This window comes from Rosa rugosa, chromosome 2 (assembly GCF_958449725.1).
Source record: "Rosa rugosa chromosome 2, drRosRugo1.1, whole genome shotgun sequence".
In the NCBI taxonomy this organism is placed as follows: Eukaryota; Viridiplantae; Streptophyta; class Magnoliopsida; order Rosales; family Rosaceae; genus Rosa; species Rosa rugosa.
The window spans coordinates 55,065,572-55,082,022 of NC_084821.1; the positions used below are offsets into that span (position 1 = coordinate 55,065,572).

A 16,451-nucleotide genomic window follows, 5' to 3' on the forward strand; every position below is an offset into this window, starting at 1 on the left:
GTCTGGTAATTGCAAGTTGAGAGAAAGATCACGACAGTCTGCACGAGAGTGTGGGCTGTAACTGGAGGTCTTGTGCTTCGGGCAGTTAACGTAAACCTTTTGGTAGGGGTTTGCGCTTGACTTCCCAATGGTCGCGATCATGAAGAAACGCTATGTAGAGTCCCACTGGGCGTGCCAAAATGTTTGGCTCCAGTTTTTTTGCAGCTGATCAACATTCTATTTTCTGCGCTGGCATGCCAGAACCGTTCGGGTACGGTCGTCGGGGGTGTCCCTTAACCTGACTTCTTTCGAGCGATTGTGGACGAGGAGAGTACCAACCTTCTCACGGGATTCTTTGTGCCTTGTGGTGAGGACTTTTGCTAAGCTTCTTCAAAATCACACAATCGATACTCGACGTCGTAGATCAAGCAAAGCGAAAATCACTGGGAAGTGGGAAGAACTTGCTAAAGCGTGACTTTAGCTTGGCTGGTTTGCGAGGGCGTTACCCTTGCTTGGCTGGTTCCGTAACCGTTGTGGTAGTTGTACTACAGTCGGCTCCCGAGGAGACTAGGACCGAAGCACGTTGACAGAAGGTTTGGTGGCATTGACAGTCGGCTCCTGAGGATTCTGGGACTGTAGTGTGGTTACCGGTAAGAGAATGAGAGGGGTTGCTCTGGAGAGGCTTGGATAATCGTAGAGATTAATTGATGAATTGTGTGTCTTGTTACTTCGTCGTAGCCTCTATATATAGGTTGCCGGGCCAAAGTGATTGGCCTTAAACAAATCATGATGGAGCACTAATGGAATCATCACTACTACAATACCATGATATAAGGACACCCATCAAGGACACATATTTATCATAGTGTCCTAATAACCTTATAAGGACGGGGAAAAAAAAACAGGAGCAAACTTATGGTGGCCCGCCGAAATATTTTTGCCAAAAGTTAAACTTCCCACTTCTTTTTACCGCACAAAACCATTCTGTATATAAACCTAAATTCTGCCGAAAACCCACAAGCTCTATCAGAGCCTCCAATCTACCGCCGCGTCTGAGCCTTAGCTAGAGTAGAGATGAAGGTTGTTGCCGCATATTTGCTCGTTATTTTGGGCGGCAACGCCAGCCTCTCCGCCAAGGACTGGAAGACCATTCTCGCCTCCGGTAACTTTCTATCTTAGTTTCTTCAATTTAATTCCAGATCTATACAACTAATTGTTCTTGCTTTGGCTAGGTCTAATAGTTCATTTCGTACTGTTTCTGATTTCAGTTGAATTAATTGAGCGAAAAATTTGAACTGATTCAATTGGAATTGTAATTGCATAGCCATATCAGTTATCGTTAGATCTGTCACTCGGTGATGGCTGATCTCCGGGCACTTCCTAGCCAGAAACCAACATCGGTTTTTGTCCCCGTATTATGCACAACCGGTTAATTTGCTTAAGGTTTGTAACCTGTTAGATCTCGCCTCTGTTGATATACATGCTTAGTATTCTAATCCGGAAATCTTTTGAATTTCTGATTTGCCATTTTGGATTTAGTTAAGGATATGCTATTGTTTTTCTTGATTTGGGGGCAAAGTTGTGGGACGAAGTTTTATGGAGGGTTAAGAATTCATGGGAAGAAGAGCAGCACGTCTCAATTTCATGTTGCCACTGAAGTCAACCCTTCTGAATAGGTGTGAATTTTCTTCATGTAATTGTAATTAGCTTCACTTAGTATGATTTTAGATGAAAATTCTATTTATTTTGATGGGTTGTATTCATTATGTCCGTTCATATTAGAAAACATTGTGTTTGATGGAAGTTTGAAGAAATAGTTATAGAAATGCTACATAAATATTGTTGGCGTGAGTCACTCTCCATAATTGTAGGAATTGTAGTATAATTGGGATTGTATGGTTAAGGAGGATATCATGTAGTTAAGGGGGAGAATATCACGGTGTAATTAGTTTCCTATTAGGGATGTTTATACTTTGTATATATACTCCATCTTTGGAGAAGATCAGTATATTAGAAATTCCCAAACTTTCCCTTTGTCTTTGTTCTGTTTGACTTGGTATCAGAGCAGAGATCCGTCTGGACTCTGTTCGTTTGTTTCCGCTGCCCTTTTGTCTTTGTACTCTTTAAGAGTTTGTCCTTTGTCTTCATCCTCTATTCCTTTTGCCCTAAAACCCTAAATTTTGCAATACCTTGCCGTCAGCCTCTCCTTCCCTAGCCGTGTCAAATTTTGTGGTTTGTGTTACTGCTTGAAGAATAAGAATGGCAGACTTGTCCCTTAGTTCGTTGTTCAACAGTTAGGTGACTTGCAACTATTGTAAAACTGTTGGCCACTACAAGAGTCAATGCCCCAAGTTGCTAAGACTCAACTCCAATAACTCTGGTTGGAAAAGAAGTAACAATGGTCAGAAAAGCAAGGCGGCAATCCAACTGGTGCAGGACCAAGAACCTGATTTCTATGATGTGGTGGGTTAAGATCAAACTAAGGGTAATGTTTCCATAACTCAGGAGAATCGAGGTAAAATTGGTGTCGCTTTAAATGTTTCTGGCTTTACTGGTAGTAATACATGGATAATTGATTCTGGTGCGTCTGATCATATGACCTATGATAAGTCTTTCTTCGTCACGTTGTCCTCCCCATCCATAACACATGTCTCTAATGCCAATGGTGAGTCCTTTCCAGTCTTAGGAATTGGGTCAGTCCAGGTTACACCGTCTATTACTTTTTATAATGTCCTTTATGTACCCTCTTTATCTCATCATCTTTTGTCTGTGTCTCAATTAAACACACAAAACAAGTGCTCTGTCACCTTTTATCCTATGTATGTTATCTTTCAGGATCTGTGTACTCGGGTGATAATTGGCAAGGGAGATTTAAGGGAGAGACTGTTTCACTTGGATTGCATGTACGGAGGACCGACACAAGCACCATCAAGTCCACAAGGTCATGTTGCCTTGACATTGAGTTCTGATCGGATGAATGAATTGTGGTTGTGGCATCGCCGTTTGGGTCACCCATCCTTTGGTGTCATGAAGAAGTCTGTGCCTTCCCTTTTTTTTGGGAATAAGTGATTCTAGTCTACATTGTGAAACCTGTTCTTTAGCCAAGAGTCATAGGTCTAGTTATCCTTCTAGCTTTCAGTCTAGTACAATGCCTTTTGAATTAATTCATTCCGATTTATGGGGACCTTCCAAAAATTCAACTCTTTCAGGAATGCATTATTTTGTTTTATTCATTGATGACTTCACCAGATTAACTTGGGTTGTTTTGCTTAAGTCAAAAGATGCAGTTTTTTCTGCCTTTACAGCCTTCCATAATCTTGTTCGTATCCAATATGATGCTCGTATTAAGGTCTTTCGGTCTGATAAGGGGGGGAGGGGGGGAGGGGGGGAGGGGGGGGGAGTTTGTTAATCATTCATTTCGTGATTACTTCCAATCTCATGGAATTGTTCACCAAACCACTTGCCCACAAACACCAGAACAAAATGGGGTTTCTGAGTGGAAGAATCGTCATTTGTTAGACATGGGTCGTGCCCTTCTCCTTAGTGCCAATATGCCTAAATACCTTTGGGGAGAGGCAGTGTTGTGTGCCTCCCATCTTATTAATCGTCTCCCATCTTCCTCTCTTCAAGGTCGTATTCCATTCGAGGTATTGTCTAGTTATGTCTCTATCCCATCTCTTAATACCCTTCCTGCTCGTGTCTTTGGTTGTGTAGCCTATGTCCATCTCTATAAGAACCAACGTTCTAAGTTAGATGCAAGGGCTCTCAAGTGTGTCTTTGTCGGGTATGGGACTCAGCAGAAAGGGTACAAGTGTTATCATCCTCCCTCTCAACGATTTTATGTCACCATGGATGTGACATTCAGTGAGGATACATGTTATTTTCCACCTTCTACGACTTATAGTCAGGGAGAACAGGGTGTTTTTTATGAAGGACAGTGCCAAACAGGGCCAACGATCGATCGCTTTATCTCAAACGATCGATCGGTTAGTGAAGAGGAAGTGTCCAATGCGCCAGAAACCAACGACACTCCTGTAGCAATAGAAAATGCAGTTGCCAAACAGAGCGCTGCGAGTTCCGAAACAGAAAAGGAAATTGCTGAATCGTCTAGCCTTCGCCATGTAACTGCCGAACAGAGCATTACAAGTTCCGAAATAGAAAAGGCAATTACTGAATCGTTTACTCTTCACCATGCAACTGCCGAACAGAGCATTGTGAATTCCGAAACATAAAAGACAATTGCCGAATCGTCTACCCTTCAAGAAGAAGCTCCTAATCATTCAGTCTCTCCCTCTCCATCAGTGGTGTCCCCTGTTCAATCTTCATTTGAGGTACGTAGTAGTTTTCCTTTGTCCCATGACCCACCTTTGTCTAATAGTGTTACTCCTTTAACTGATTCTACACATGTTCCAACACAAGTCTTACCAGAACGGTCCAATCGTGGCCAGCCTGCCAAGAAATATGAACCAAGTTTGTGTGGTAAGACCAAATATCCTGTAGCTAATTATGTGTCTACTCATAGGTTGTCTAAACCGTATGTAACATTTGTGAATCAATTATCTTCTGTGTCACTTCCTAGTAAAGTGCAGGATGCAATGAAGGACGAGAAGTGGGCAAAAGCAATGGCTGTGGAGATGGATGCACTTGAAAAAAAATCAAACGTGGGAGTTAGTATCACTACCTCCTGGAAAGAAAACAGTTGGGTCCCGATGGGTGTATACAGTGAAGCACAATTCAGATGGTTCGGTGGATAGATATAAGGCAAGGCTAGTAGCGAAAGGTTATACCCAGAAGTATGGTGTGGACTATGATGAAACTTTTGCACCAGTAGCAAAGATCAATACAATCCGGGTACTTCTGTCTCTAGCTGCTAATCTTGATTGGCCTATGTAACAATTTGATGTTAAAAATGCCTTCTTGCATGGTGATTTGAATGAAGAAGTATACATGGATTTGCCTCCGGGATATGGTACTTCCACTGGAGTCAAGGTGGTGTGTCGTTTAAGGAAGTCCCTATATGGCCTCAAACAATCTCCAAGAGCTTGGTTTGGTCGATTCACTACATTCATGAGGAGGATTGGGTACAGGCAGAGCAATTCAGATCATACCCTATTCCTTAAGCATCAGAAGGGTAAAGTTACAGCTTTAATTATTTATGTGGATGACATGGTGTTGAGGAAAAATATGCACACAGTGAGCGTAAATGTCACCCAACATAATTTCACTCGTATTCATTTAGTGAATAGAGTTTTAATTATTTCGGGTTCGACCCATTCAAGACAGAATGTGTCTCTTAATTATATTCCCTCGTTACAGGGAAACACCCTTTGATTCCATTTATGAAGAAACCAATTGTGGATGTGTGTTTGTTTATTTGTTTTTGCGGCTGCACCCGGATATTTGAATGGGTTGCCTACGTACCCTTGGAGAGGGATCAAGCCACTCGTAGTTCAAGAGTTCCAGTGGGTGAATGACCCATTGGAGGGTATTGCTTTTGGAATGTGAATAGTGTTTGGACGAATTTGGTGTAAGTGAACCAGGGATTCGATTTGTTTTGGATTTGTTTGGAAAGGCTGTGACGTTTCCTGGTGTTTGGCGGAATTTGACTGATGAGGTCAGGGATTCGGATTGGATGAACCAGGGAGTCAGGGATTTTGTTTGGACTTGCGGTTGCATCTAGTGGGTTGCTAGATTGCCTACATACCCTGTAAATGGATCAAACCGTTGTAGTTCGGAAGTATGTATTTCTGGTGTTGGAAGAATTTGACTGGAGTCAGTGATTCAATTTAGGACTAGCTGAATTTTGACTGGTGGAGTCAGGGATTCTGTTTGGACTTGTGGTTGCATCTAGTGGGTGTTGCTAGATTGCCTACGTACCCATTGTGGGATCAAACCAACCGTAGTTCATAGAATTTGTATTTCTGGTATTGGCAGAATTTTTGGTGTTGACGGATGTACATATATTTATTTTTGAATCCGTCGAATGTATTTCTTGTGCAGACACCTGAATTAAATTTAGGCACTCGATGTATTGGATCTTGTACTGGGCCGTATGAATGGGCTTTTGCGTTGTCGACAAACGAATTTGGCCATGCCCGAACATTGAGACGAATTGTCTTGAAGTGGGCTTCGATATTTGTAGGTGGCTGGTCCACTGGACACCCATCTTCTCCATGTACACCCAATTTTAAGCCCAATAAGGGTCTTGCTCAAATCTGGAAATCCAAGCCCAACTTTGTTGGCCCAACTTGTATAACCAAAAGAAAAGCTCCAGGCCACACATTAATAACTCGTTCTTGGAGTCTCGATGAGGTTGAGAGAGTTTAGATCATCAGCTTAAGTTAGAGGTCGAGTCGAAGACTGGCATGGATTTCAATTCGACTTTGGAAACGGAGACGTTCTCTTGTACTCTGCATGAAAGGGAGGTCTCTGTCGTCTGATTCAGCACCTGTTCTCCTAAGCGAAGAATCTGAGGCTTCTCACCTGCGTAGAGAAAGAAATTGGGTAAAGCTTCTCTTTCTCGTCTCGTCTCCACTGGGCTTTCATTATTCTCAATACTGACAAAATTCCCAATGTTTTTGGCTGCTGTAGGTTCAAATCTTGTTCCGGTGGTTGATCGATTTAATTCGCATGCAAAAGCAAAAGCTGGGGTGACTCTCCAATCTGGTACGACCGCTTCTGTGCACACATAATCATTATATTTGGCAACATTTGTCTTGTTGCTTATGACATAGAGCAAATTCAAGATTGAACCGTTAAAGCCATGTTTTTGTCTTCTTGTTAGCATGATTCCAGAAACAAAAACAATTGAGTTTATCACTATATTTGTTCCCAGCTTGCATCCACGGCCTCAGAGAAACCATATAATTAAACCTTGCCATCATTTGTCTTCTAGTTCAAGTTTTAATGCTTGTTTAGACAATTAATATGGCCTCAATTATGTTTGGTCTCCACCGTTTCAATGAGAGCTTTGCTGACCATGTATAACAACAACTAAAGTTTGACTTCATTTGATCACACCACCAAATCAGAAACGACTGCTCCAAGTTTTGTTTTAATTGTCAGTACCGCTCACCACCGCTTTAACAAAGCATTACTTTAATCATTCTTTGTTTTGCTTCTGAGCATCTGAGCCTTGTCTTCTAATTAACTTGCATCCACCACTCTGACAATTGCTTTTGTATTTCTATGCAAGCCTTAATTGTTCCTCCACCAAGCTTTTCACCGCTAAGACATCATTTTGTTTGATATTTAGCTTGGTGTGTTTTTCTTTGGGTTTTGTATGGCTTGTTTGGAAATAGTGTGAGGCCATTTTATTATCATGGTGAATAGAAAGACAGAAGGCTGGAAAGCTCTTTGGTGGTGGCTGATATTGTCGATTTTGTAAGAGAGTGAATGTGGCGTCTTGTGCAGATTTTAGCATTGGAACTCGACCGTTCATGAACGACCATATGTTCCAACGCTTGAAAACCGCAGCAGCCAAGTGCGTTAAGACTCGGGCCGTTCATGAACAACCATATATGTCTTAACGCAGGAGCAGATCACCGTGAAGGTTGGCCGTTCATGAAAGACCATGTATTTCTCGGTAGCTTGGGAGAACTTCAACAAAAGAAGGAAGGTTGTTCATGAACAGCCTATCTTTTGTTGACAGCAAGCAATCTGGACGGTATATTTCCCTGCCAAAGAAGACGAGAATAGCATGGATGCGTTGTATACCTGAGCTTCAGCTTGACTTGTTGACGGATCTGCTTTGATTTCACTCTCTGTTTTGGCGGAGCTTTAGCTTTTTGCTTGCTGAATATTTCTTTCCCTCTCCCTGTGTATTTCTCTTCAGCGTGGCCACTTTTATATAATAGTGGTTGGATAGTTGATGCCTTGTATTTGAATTTGAATAACAGCTCAACTTTATCACTTGTTATCTTTTGAATTAGTCAAATAACTTGACCAAGACTTGAATCAAGGCTAACAGAACATTATCTCCTCTAACTTGACGTCATTTGAACTTGTTAAAGATAATAGCCTCCTTGTTTGCCGTTTGAAATAGTCAAAGACGTAACAAACTCATCCCATGTGTGAAACTGAATGTATTTCTCTTTTTTTTCACAGCAGCTTGTAGGAATATCAATGTTGTAATGGGCTCCCACTTTTTTCAATTAATTTTGAAAGACCATCACCATATAACTTCTGGACTCGTGATTTTTTTCGGCTTCAACACATGGTGGTGACAGGTAATGATCTTGAGGAGATTAAGAAGTTGCAGAATGCATTGTCAGCAGAATTTGAAATGAAAGACTTGGGGAATTTGAAATATTTCTTGGGAATTGAAGTTACTAGAGGAAAAGATTGTATTATGTTGAGTCAGAGAAAGTATGTCCTTGACTTATTAGCAGAGACGGGTATGCTCGATTGCCAACCAGCTGACACACCCATTGAGCAAAACCATCGGTTAGCTGAATATCCAGATCAAGTACCCACGAATAAGGCAAGATATCAGAGGTTAGTTGGAAGATTAATTTATTTGTCACACACTAGACCAGACTTAGCTTATGCAGTTAGTGTTGTGAGTCAGTTCATGCATAATCCTAGTAAGGCTCATATGGAAGCTGTGGTTCGGATCTTGAGGTACTTGAAGTCTGCTCCTGGAAGGGGGTTGGTGTTTTCTAAGCATAGGCATTTGGATGTTTTAGGATATACAGATGCAGACTGGGCAGGTTGTATAACTGATTGTACATACCTCCAACAATATGGAGTATTTGCTATCTCACCAAGCATAAGTAACACCCTCTTTGGGACACCCACAAGCCATGGTGAGGCCCAACCGCTACTTGCATCTTGTAGCCCTATGTTCAAGCTACGCTACGGTATCCGGAAGTCGCAAATCCGCCGCCGGGAAGCCACCTTTCCAGCCTTGCCAAGTTGCCTCCATAATAGGCATTTCTAGACTAGAATAGTGGGTTCTTGTCCCACATCTAAGAAAATGTAAAGGAAGAGCACTCCTTCACCTATAAAAGGAATGCTTCCTCCCACTTAAACACCATCCCATTACATCTTTTGTAATCCCCTTGGGCCGCAAGGCTCAACACACTAGTGTAACATTCAAGTGGACGTAGTTTCCCGCTAAGGTGGGAGATGAACCACTATACATCTCGTGTCACTCTCTCTCTCTCTCTAAAGCTAACTAGAGATCCCTAGGATCACTAACGTTAACACTGATCGACGGTCCACTTCCGGATACTTTACGTTTTTAGGTGGGAATTTAGTTACTTGGAAGAGTAAGAAGCAGAAGGTGGTGGCTCGTTCTAGTGCTGAAGCAGAATATAGAGGAATGGCTCGTGGAGTTTGTGAGATGTTGTGGTTAAGGAACTTGTTGAGGGATTTGGGGTTCAAGCAGAAGAAAGCCATGCCCTTATTTTGTGATAACAAAGCAGCAGTTGAAATTGCTCATAATCCTGTCCAACTTGATCGCACAAAACATGTAGAGGTTGATAGACACTTCATCAAAGAGAAGTTGGATCAACAAATCATCTCTTTTCCTTTCGTACCTACTGAGGAGCAGTTGGCAGACATTCTTACAAAGGCAGTTTCTAGCAAGGCGTTTTGTGACTCACTTGACAAGTTGGGCATCCGTGATCTGTATGCTTCAACTTGAGGGGGAGTGTTGGCGTGAGTCACTCTCCATAATTGTAGGAATTGTAGTATAATTGGGATTGTATAGTTAAGGAGGATATCATGTAGTTAAGGGGGAGAATATCATGGTGTAATTAGTTTCCTATTAGGGATGTTTATACTTTGTATATATACTCCATCTTTGGAGAAGATCGGTATATTAGAAATTCCCAAACTTTCCCTTTGTCTTTGTTCTGTTTGACTAATATTAGGTTTTTGAGTTCATCTGTTGTTAATTCTTGTCATACTGGTCATATTTAGGCACAGAATCTTGCTACTAAGGAAAGCAAGAGGCTGGTGTTTCAATTTGCTGAATAGATAGTAGATTCTATTATATGGATTGGCAGCTAGAAATTCTATTACATGACAATAGTTTTGGACTTTGTTTGATTGAAAGGGTCTGCAGAGGTTCCAATTCTGCTGGTATTTTGTAGAAACGATAGACCGAGATCTCAATTTTGGTAGTTTTAGAAAGATAGTACCATGTCCATCTATATTAGAAACTCCAGTACTATAAAGTCAGTATCTACTCTCAATATTCATGGACTATGACATCTGCTCCCATGTCCTGTTGGGGTTAATATAAGTTGCTTGTGCCTAAAGATAGGTTGTTTCATGACTGCAGTTTGTACCTATGTAAATAGAACAGCTTATTCATTTTTGGCTTACTGTTTTCCAAGAGACATCAACTGATATAGAAACAGAATAGTGCAGCAAAGGGCCGGATGTCATATATATCTGCTTTTTTTAAAAATATTTTTTTTGGTTTCATTCTTCTTGCTACTGGATTCATTCTGATGCATAGAACAGCTTCTAGTTCTGGATAATATTTTGTTCCTCTCTCTTGTCTGTGATTATATCTTTTGCATTTCTATAAGCTATATCCGTATGTTGAGTGGTTGAAATATTTATAAAATGTACATCCATTTCTAGGAAAAAGTCAGCTGACTAATGGTTTGTTTTGCTAACAGTTTCTCACCACTCTTACTATTGATCAATCTGCTCCTGGCCTAAAGGCAATTCTCAGCTTCAAACTTCCTGATCAGAGGTCCGACAAGGTAAGAATTATGTCAGGTTTTTCATTAACTTTGAGGATATGTTAAACTTGTATGTGGAAATGCTTCCTCTGTGGTTTGAGACATTATATTGAACATCAGAATGGTTGTAGATTTGCAGACCTCTAGTACTTGCATGATAGTTAAATTTGAATCTCTCTTACTTGTTTTATGTCTAAATAATCCAAGAGAACTTTGGCTTGTAGTGAAATAATGGTCCAGTTTTTGGACGTTTAGGGATGTTGCTTGCATGGTCTTTTTTTAATTAGACTATAGACTTTATGCTCTCTATCTCTATTAATTATTACTAAAACAGAGGGATGATTTACATTCCCAGTATGTAAGCCTTGGTGCTGCCTCCTTGTGAAATGAATTACTATTAGGTATAACTGTATAAGCTTTAAAGCATTTAAGATTCAAGTAGTCTTGGGTCTGGCTCACTTAGGTTCCAGTAGTGATGGTCAAAGCTTATTCTTTGTAGTAGTATGAATAGCAGATGAACTCCCACGACTCACTCCATCGAGGACTATTGCATGCTCACTTGTGCATATCATCTTCATTTGTGTGATTAGGCTCGAATGAATCACTCCATGGAGGAGACTGCTTGCTCTCCATGACCTAATCTACATCTCATTTATTTGCGACGTCAAAATTACGCTAATCTCTGAAGGACTAATGAAGATACCTTCGTGGTTTTGCAGATAGAAAAACTCAGTGTAGTCAGAAATTGGAAGAAGGACAAGGTGTGCTAATGTTTCTCTCTTGCAATAACTTTGTGCTAGTTGCTCACAAGTTCCCTCCGCACAAGTGGCCTATAGAAGCAAATATATGTGCTTATCTTGTTAGGAGCCACAAAACAAAATAATGATTTTTTGTTCTCTCTGTGCCAACTACAGACACTGATCCACACCTTATGAATTATGAATAAATGTGTAGATCTCATGCTTGTCAAAGAAAATTTGTGGAATAATTTATTATGATTTTTACAGTAAGACTATTTAATTTTTAATAGACCTTCTCCCTACTCGGGCCATACTCTTTGCTATCATCCTATGAGACTATCTGAAAATATTTACTTTTTCTCAAATGCTAGTGTTATTACTAATATGTTTGCCTTGTTTACAATGATCTCACGAGGAATTTTCGTAGTGGTAATATACAGAGTGAATGGGAACTAGCTAAGACTTTGAGTAAACTGCAATAATGACTTATAATGATTTAACTAAGACTTTGAGTAAACTGCAGGTCCTTTTATGTGAACAACTTAACTGGACCAATCTCTGCCTTCTTGGGATACATCAGCACTCTAAAATACTTGTATGCTCTGCCTCTCTCTTCATCTAATTCTTCATTGTGTTTGTTAAATCAAAGTTTAATTTTTGTTTGATTTAGTCTGCTTTGATGAAAAGGAGAATATGTTTTCAGGAACCTTGAGACTAACATGTTTTCTGGAACTGTTCCTCCTGAGCTTAGGAAGTTGGTTAACTTGCAAAATCTGTAAGCTCCTTTTCAACCCCAGTTTGTTTTACATTTTTTTGTTTTTGTTTTAAGTATTAACTAGTTGAATAAGCAAGTACCAACTGATATAAGTTGGCTCTGGTGTCAAAACTTAATGGCATGTCAACCAGGAACTGCATGAGAGAATATTAGTATGAAGGCTTGAATGTGCAATATTGAAACATTGCTCATATTTGGATAAGAGAACGTATAGTATACTTGTTATACGGACAATGTAAATGTACGTTTTGGAATAAGCATGTGTTCTACCTCTTTGTTTATGTTTTCTGTGAACTTTAGCCCAAACCTTTTGACTACACTGCCTTGATCTCATCTATTAGACATTTTGAAGTTCCTTTTATGCAACTCTTATGCTGCGTCCACATGTTAGATTTCCCACTTTGTGATGTGTCATAATGTACTGCTAGTAATCTTAAAATTGGAGATATGAACAAAAGTAAGACTCTATTTGTCCACATAAAGGTAGAGGAATATACCTGCTATATGTGTGTGTGTGTGTGTGTGTGTGTGTGTGTGTGTGTGTGTGTGTGTGTGTGTATCAGGTGAAGGTTAAAATTTGTGTATCAAATTTGAAGGAAACCACAGTTATTCTTGATTTTGGCAGCTACCCCATTTCCATTTGCTGGTTGATTTGGGCATCAACCCACTCTAACTTTCTGGCTAATTGTGGCAACAGTCCTCTCTCATTGTGATATTGAGGCGGATGCTCTTATTGGTCATGAGGAAATAATGATCACAAGAAGTCATTTTGGGATGGGAAAGACAAGAATGAGTCAAGTGAAATCTCTTGGTTTTTCTTTTTGTGTGTTTTGTTCTCATTGCTTTTTGAATCAACACTTTATGATGACATTTTTTAGGGATTTTTTTTTATCTAAGTTAAATGGTATTATTGATTTTTCATATGTTATGTGATGGTTAAATGATGATTAATTTTTTTGAACCATATACCATATTTTTCCATATTTACTTGTCAGCATAAATGATTGGTCAAATTGCTTTGTTATAATTGCTAGTTCAATGCACGACATGATCAGTGACTATATTGCCCAGTACTTTATTCTATCAGCATGAACTTTTGGTTATCATGGCTTTGTTTAGCCTAAACCTGAAAATGCTCATGGTTTGCTCCTTGAATATGTTTCAGACTGTTCATGAAGGACGCATATATCAACTAAAACTGTTCTGTGACAAAAATTATCCAGAGAAGCCACCAAGTATACGATTTCATACACGCATCAACTACTGCACTGTTTTGAAATGTTCTTTTATTTTAATATATGCAGGGATATGCTGGTGCAGCTATAGCATATGGGTCTCTTCTTCTTCTTCAAGGTCTCTTCTTCCCCACCATGCTTCTTTTATGTTATTGTAGAATAGTCATCAAGATTCCCAACGAATAACTGCAATGTGTTAAGTTCTTGCCAGAAATGGATCTATATGTAGGGTGATTCTTCAAATAGAAATAATGGTCTGTTGCAGCAAGAACTTATATTTCTGTCCCATGTCATGAACTTTCAGTCTTTAATAACATATTTTCATGTCTTAGGTGTTGAAGTCCCAGAATCTGTGATGAACTTGACTTCGAAAAGGGGTTCTTTAATTTATCAAGAAAGGCAAGAAAGAATGCAGAAAGCATTGTAAGAGACCAGGCAGGAATGGCAAGAGAGTGGTTTCAGATCGCTGCAAAAGCAGGATGTGATCTTGGATAGAAATGGTTGGAAAGACTTGACGAGGAAGAGAATCATCTATTGACCAAAGATTAGAAGATTAGTAGAGTATTCTTTAAGTTATTTTTTCTAGTTCATTTTGTAGTCGCTTCAGACTTATTTTGTATGTATATTAATGTATTTTAGTAAGTAATATAGTCATTTTGGTGGTTTTCAGATGCTTTGGATAATTTTTTTTTTCGATAGTTTTCAACTTTTAAGGACACAGATTATGAGTCCTTACCAGCAAAGGATGACACTTTCATTTTGTTTTGAGGACACAATAAATGTGTCCTAGTAGGGAAAAGAGGACACATTTCTATTGACATGAGAACACGTTTTATTGTCCTCTAAAAGATACAAGGACACTTATTTGCACTTTTGAGGACACAGTTTAAGTGTCATAGTAGGGAAAAGAGGACACATTTCTATTAATGTGAGAACACATTTTATGTGTCCTCTATTAGATATGAGGACACATTACTTTGTTCTTTAAGGACACAGTTTAAGTGCCTTGTAAGGAAAAGAGGACACTTTTTCAGTGTCCTTGTATGTGACTTATAATGACACCCGGATAAAGGACACATTTTTTTGGGTGTCCTTAAATGTAATAGAGGACGCATTTCCCGTGTCCTTAAATCATGTTATTGTAGTAGTACATGGAGCACTAATGGAATCATGATAGGGTTTCCAATTAAACATTAATGGAATCATGATAGGTTTTCCAATTAAGCATTAATGGAATCATGATAGGTTTTCCCTATTGGCCACCATGAAATGTAGTTGAATGCTTCCCCACGTGCATGCCATATTCCTTAATTGAATGGAGTATGAATATTCGCATGGGCGTGCCTTTTCTTGTAGCTTGCATAATCTTCCATAATTCTGCAGGTAGGCTTTATTTAGCCTCTAAATAATACATTTTGAACTTATCGACAATATATAGCTTGAGCCACTGACATTGACTCAATTTCTCCAAGACACGCCTTGTCAGGCCAAAATGCTCACTTTGGGTTCAAACAGTAGAAATGCTGTGAGTTTGGTAATTATGCTTCGTTGTAATTGAGTTATATTTCCGGTATGTCATCGCTATGCACGACAAACCAAATGGAGTAGCCAGTAGAGCACTCTTTGCTAATTGGTGCTTGTTAGAATACATGTACTTTATAGAGACTCCCAATATCATTTCGGGATGTGTTCTAGATGCTTATTGTAATAAGGGGTTTAGGCTCAATGTCCTCCCCTTGTATTCGGCAGTTTCATTAATCAAGGCTTGAGGACAGCGACACCAACCCTTCTTTAAAAAAAAAAAAAAAAAAAAAAAAAAAAAAAAAACTACCCATCCACCCTACATCCATAAACGAAAATAATAAAGTCTTCATTAACCCTCAGTTACTCTTCTTAATTAACAAAGAAATTTGAAATATGCACCTCATTCAAACAATGTAGATAAGAAAAACCACAATATCTATAATAGTAGCTATTTTGGAAGCAGAAAATATAACCTTTCAACTCACCAAGTTCAATAGCTATTTTTTTGTTTTTTCCTTTCGGCAATATCTACCCTAGTTTTAAAATCACTCCTGTTTTTTTTTTTGATTGAAAGTGAATTCATTCGATCATCAATAATAGAGTACTACATAAAGGAGTAAATAGTGGCCTCATTAAACCCTATAACAACCATAGGGAAGAGTACCACACTCCATTTAAAGACTCAATGACTTAACTTTGCAGCTAGGATTAGATTCAGCCACTCCGGCGTCATCCTCCACCAATATGTAGGAAATGGTAAAGAAAGAGCGGCTCTTGCCACACAATGGGCAGCCTTATTACACTCCCTAGGGATATAACCCCAACTACAAGACTGAAAAAGACTCAATAATACCTTAGCTTCATCTACCAAAGCCCCCTCCGAACTAAGATCCTCCTGGTTAGATGCAAGCGTCGCGAAGATGTTCTGAGCATCGCCTTCAACCTCTAATTGGGAGAACCCTGCTTGAAGGCAGAAGTACTAAATTAAAGCCAGGAACTCACATGTTTGTGGACTTAGATAACCTTTCCCTGGAACAGCCAAAACACCAATGGAGGTCCCCGCTTCATCTCTGCACACTGCGCCAGTGCCAAAAGTCTCGTGTCCCATCTTCAAAGCTCCATCTACATTCAATTTAATTGCTCCTGGCCTTGGACATCTCCATCTAATAGTCTGCTACACATGTGAACCTACATCACGCCTACTAGCCAAATCATTCTTCTCCTCTTGACCAACGCAACTTCTTAAATATACATCCCACTAACACATAGCTTATTTATCAATTATAGCCTCTGCTTCCAATGATTGTTTTGTAGGTACAATTCCTGTACATTTCGTATTGGCATTCCCATACAAAGCTTGAAGACTCTTTACTGATCTCAGGAAAACAGGTAAATGCATTTGCATAAGCATGGGATTGCAACAGGTGTTGCAATCCCCGAGTCTGCAGTCAGTTTCTTGTGGAGTCCGATTTTGGAAAGTAGGTATTTGATTTTA

The 16,451-nt window shown here is 39.6% G+C and overlaps 3 long non-coding RNA genes across 5 annotated transcripts; all 3 read left to right on the forward strand.

The window, feature by feature from the left end:
* The first annotated feature begins 1,623 nt into the window (after positions 1 to 1,623).
* LOC133731884 (uncharacterized) lies at positions 1,624 to 11,537 on the forward strand. Its single transcript, XR_009856849.1, has 3 exons — positions 1,624 to 1,655; positions 10,617 to 10,703; positions 11,402 to 11,537. It is a non-coding gene; the product is annotated as an uncharacterized LOC133731884 (long non-coding RNA).
* LOC133733689 (uncharacterized) lies at positions 6,281 to 7,974 on the forward strand. The gene is made up of 3 exons (XR_009857840.1): positions 6,281 to 6,483; positions 6,571 to 6,645; positions 7,393 to 7,974. It is a non-coding gene; the product is annotated as an uncharacterized LOC133733689 (long non-coding RNA).
* A 361-nt stretch (positions 11,538 to 11,898) lies between the features above and the next one.
* Positions 11,899 to 13,817, forward strand: LOC133727796 (uncharacterized). 3 transcript variants are annotated; one of them, XR_009855362.1, is made up of 4 exons: positions 11,899 to 12,017; positions 12,126 to 12,197; positions 13,363 to 13,662; positions 13,765 to 13,817. It is a non-coding gene; the product is annotated as an uncharacterized LOC133727796 (long non-coding RNA). The 3 variants fall into 3 exon arrangements; XR_009855361.1 differs by lacking the exon at positions 13,765 to 13,817 and having other exon boundaries at positions 13,363 to 13,729; XR_009855360.1 differs by lacking the exons at positions 13,363 to 13,662; positions 13,765 to 13,817 and adding an exon at positions 12,329 to 12,397.
* The last annotated feature ends 2,634 nt before the right edge of the window (positions 13,818 to 16,451 follow it).